Source organism: Triticum aestivum, chromosome 5B (genome assembly GCF_018294505.1).
Source record: "Triticum aestivum cultivar Chinese Spring chromosome 5B, IWGSC CS RefSeq v2.1, whole genome shotgun sequence".
Taxonomy (NCBI): Eukaryota; Viridiplantae; Streptophyta; class Magnoliopsida; order Poales; family Poaceae; genus Triticum; species Triticum aestivum.
In genome coordinates, this window is record NC_057807.1 from 293,774,787 (window position 1) to 293,778,906 (window position 4,120).

Consider the following 4,120-nt stretch of genomic DNA (forward strand, 5'->3'; position numbering starts at 1 on the left):
AGCACCACAAACTACGCGTAACACTAGTCAACTGCACTACGCCAAGCAAGATGTGCTGCTTGCTGTACATATATAAGAACGAAAGCTAGTACTGAACATAATTGCATTGTCACTTCTTTTGTACTATCACTGAAACAGATAGTAAAATTTCTATTCAGATCATCTACAGTCAGATAGCAAAAAAAATTGTACTGTGTAAGCCAGTACTGAAGATAGCAAATTTTCCTTCAGTTGGTCTACAGTCAAATAGCAAATCAGATAGCAAAAAAATTGTACTTTGTAAGCCAGCACTAAATGAAATTGCTTAAAAACACCTAGTATTGGACAAAATGAGTTGCTTACAAACAAGCAGTAACAATGTAACATACAAGTTTTTGAACTCCACAAACATTTCTAAATTATTCAATTTTCTGAACATACAAATATGTCTGGACATACTGGCACATCTTTCTCAATAGACTGATACATCTCTCTAAATCTTTCCAATTTCATATGAATTTCTTCTACTTCTGTCGCGTGCCCATCTCCACATCTATAGCCTTGTTCATGCGAGCTTCAACTTGGATTCGAGATTCCTCCAACTGTTTCTTCTCTGTTTTCAGACAATACATAGTATCACGCAATTTATTGAGCAGCGAATTCAGAAATGAAGTATTTGGATCATCATGCCACTCAAAGAACCTGCACTCCACACCCTGACATTGCATTGAACTCAGCAAACATTGCATTAAACCTGCAGTCCACAAACTATGCCGGAGATCAAGGTGTTGCTGTCGTCGTCGCTGGTGCGCCCATGACCTCCACCAACACGAGCACGGAACTACATGTCCACTGTGGCTGGACTGCACCACAGACACCCAGACTGAGCTCAAGGTGAGGCATCTCGAAACATAGGTAGTTGTCGTCGGGATGAGAGGTGGTGGTAGCTCGGACTAGTAGCAGCCCCGTCAGGCGCGCGCCCATGAGCGACAAAAGAGCAGCTCGTCTGTTGTGTAGAGAGGTTAGGGAAGGGAGGGAATCCCCGGTGGCAGTGGATGAACCACACGAGGGCGCCGGGCGCACTGCTCATGGGATCCGGCTGCACTGCACGTCTAAAATCCAAAAGAAGATGAAAAAAGGCCCTTATGAACTGCATGGGGGTCGTCGGCAACACTGACCTTCATCACCATGGAATCCCAAGCAAGAGGGTAGCTGGCAGAAGGTCGCCACCACTATCTCTACTGTGCTCGAGCGCCACGACGGTGAAGATAGGGGGAAGAGCACCCGCGGGATCAGAGTGGCAGTAGTGCCCGAGGCAGGGGACAACGAGAGAGATCCAGGGAGGGGAATCCACGATGAGGAGCTCTCTAGGGGGCGTGGCTTGGCACTAGGGCGGCCGCCCCCAAGGGGCCTTGGATCTGCGCATCGGGCGGCCCTGGACGTGGTCAGCGAAGGCAGGAATCGACGGATCCTGCGGATCGGCGCGTGGCGTTGTTGTACATGGGCGGCCGCGCATCAATGGGATCCGAACGTGGGCAGCCAGCACTCCTTGACCTCATCAGCTCAGATCCAGGAGGTTGGGCGCGGGCACCGTGGCCTGTGGCCGGGAGGGTGAATGCAGGCGGCGGCCGGAGGCCAGGAGACTGGGCGCAGGCGGCGACGCGGTCGAGGGTCAGGAGGCTGGGCGCAGGCGGCGATGCGCCCAGGGGCAAGAAGGTTGGGAGCGGGCGGTGGCTTTGCCGGGCGCCGGCAGGGAAGGGAGGTGGCGGAGGGCGGCGTTGGGGAGGGAGAAGGCGTCCGACGGCTTGAGGAGAGGAGGCGGGTTGTGGTTGGGCACGCCGCCGCCGGTGGCCTGTGGGCACGGCGAGAGAGTGGATCAGGCTGTGAGAAGAGAGATGGGTAGGTGGGCTGGAGGTGGGAAGGGGAGAGAGAATGGCTGGGCCGGTGGGTGTGGGTTCTTTTTAGTCCCGGCGATGCTTTGTTTTGGTACGGAGGTGTTAGCAGAATAAGCAGGTTTGGTGTGCAGAATAACACTCTTAAGGGTGTTATCATAATAGACCCGTCATATATATATATATATAATCTTGGGGAACAACCAGAACAGAAGAAAACGGAGTCCGGAAAATACCCGAGGTAGGCACAACCCACCTGGGCGCGCCACGCATCCCTGGCGCGTCCTGGTGTATCGTGCCCACTAGGGTCACTCAGGGAGTCCTAGATTAGGGGGTGTCCGGATGGCCGGACTATGACCTTTGGCCGGACTCCCGGACTATGAAGATACAAGATTGAAGACTTCGTCCTGTGTCCGGATGGGACTTTCCTTGGCATGGAAGGCAAGTTTGGCGATACGATATGTAGTTCTCCTCCCATTGTAACCGACTCTGTGTAACCCTAGCCCTCTCCGGTGTCTATATAAACCGAAGGGTTTTAGTCCGTAGGACGAAGAACAATCATACCATAGGCTAGCTTCTAGGGTTTAGCCTCTCTGATCTCGTGGTAGATCAACTCTTGTACTACCCATATCACCAATATTAATCAAGCAGGAGTAGGGTTTTACCTCCATCGAGGGGGCCCGAACCTGGGTAAAAACATCGTGTCCCTTGTCTCCTGTTACCATCCGCCTAGATGCACAGTTCGGGACCCCCTACCCGAGATCCGCCAGTTTTGACACCGACATTGGTGCTTTCATTGAGAGTTCCTCTGTATTGTCACCTTTAGGCCCGATGGCTTCTTCGATCACCAACCACGACGCGGTCCAGGGTGAGACTTTCCTCCCCGGACAGATCTTCGTATTCGGCGGCTTCACACTGCGGGCCAATTCGCTTGGACATCTGGAGCAGATCGAAAGCTATGCCCCTGGCCATCAGGTCAGGATTGGAAGCTTAAACTACACGGCCGACATCCGCGGGGACTTGATCTTCGACGGATTCGAGCCACGGCCAAGCACGCCACACTGTCACGATGGGCATGATCTAGCTCTGCCACCGGACAGCGCCCAGAGCGCCGCTCAGGTGCCCGCTCCGACCATTAGCTCGGAGCCGGTTGGGCCAGTCGGGAACGGACGGTTGGACGCCGCCCCAGGAGCCGCAATCTCTACGGCGATAGAGCCAAATACCAGCCTAGTCCTTTGCAAGGCATGTGACTCCAAGGTGCCGGACTCCGTTCCGGACTCCGAATCTTCCGCACCCCTTCCGATCGAACCCGATTGGGCTCCGATCATGGAGTTCACCGCCGCAGACGTCTTTCAGCACTCGCCCTTTGGCGATATCCTGAATTCACTAAAGTCTCTCTCTTTGTCAGGAGAGCCCTGGCCGGACTATGGTCAGCATGGTTGGGATGCGGACAACGAAGAAATTCGAAACCCACCCACCACCTACTTTGTAGCCACTGTCGACGATCTAACCGACATGCTCGACTTTGACTCCGAAGACATCGATGGTATGAACGCCGATGAAGGAGACGACCAAGAACCATAACCTATAGGGCACTAGAAAGCCACCCCATCACACGATGTATACATGGTGGACACACCTAAAAGAAGCAACGACGAGGATCAAAAGGTCGCAACCAGGGATCGCTCCCTCGAAAAACAATCAAAGCGGCGGCGTAAGCGCCGCGCCAAGCGCCACCTCGATAGAGACCCAGCCATAGAGCAGGGCGAATCAATGGAAGACGAACATGCCATCGAGCAACCGTCCAAACAGGGCGGACAAACCGAACAATCCGTCCCCGGGAAAGATAATAGTCCGGACGACCTCACGTCGGACAAGTCGCTGGAACACCAGAACCTCCACCAAAGGCTCGTTGCCACTGCATGTAGCCTGAAAAAGCAGAAACGGAAGCTCAAAACAGCAGAAGATGCACTCAGAATCAGATGGGGCAAAGTACTCAATACCGCACACGAGTACGGCAACAGTCATCACACAAAGAGCTATCCGAAGCGGAAATTACTACCGGAATTTGATGAAGAGGCCTTAGAGCCCCCACAGTCAAAAAACAAGGAAGCCACCAGGTCGGATAGACGACCCCATGATTGCAAGCAACAAAGGGCGCCGCACTCAATACGGCACGCGATCCGCCCAAGGATTCACATCAAAAAACCGGCCCAACCAAATCCATCTATGGGCCAAGAAAGCAAGCT

General features: G+C 53.4%; 1 long non-coding RNA gene across 1 annotated transcript; it reads right to left on the reverse strand.

Annotated features, from left to right (window-relative positions):
• Positions 1–291: 291 nt before the first annotated feature.
• LOC123111473 (uncharacterized) lies at positions 292–1,994 on the reverse strand. The gene is made up of 2 exons (XR_006454472.1): positions 1,158–1,994; positions 292–1,091 (listed from the first exon to the last, which is right to left on the reverse strand). It is a non-coding gene; the product is annotated as an uncharacterized lncRNA (long non-coding RNA).
• Between the last annotated feature and the right edge of the window lie 2,126 nt (positions 1,995–4,120).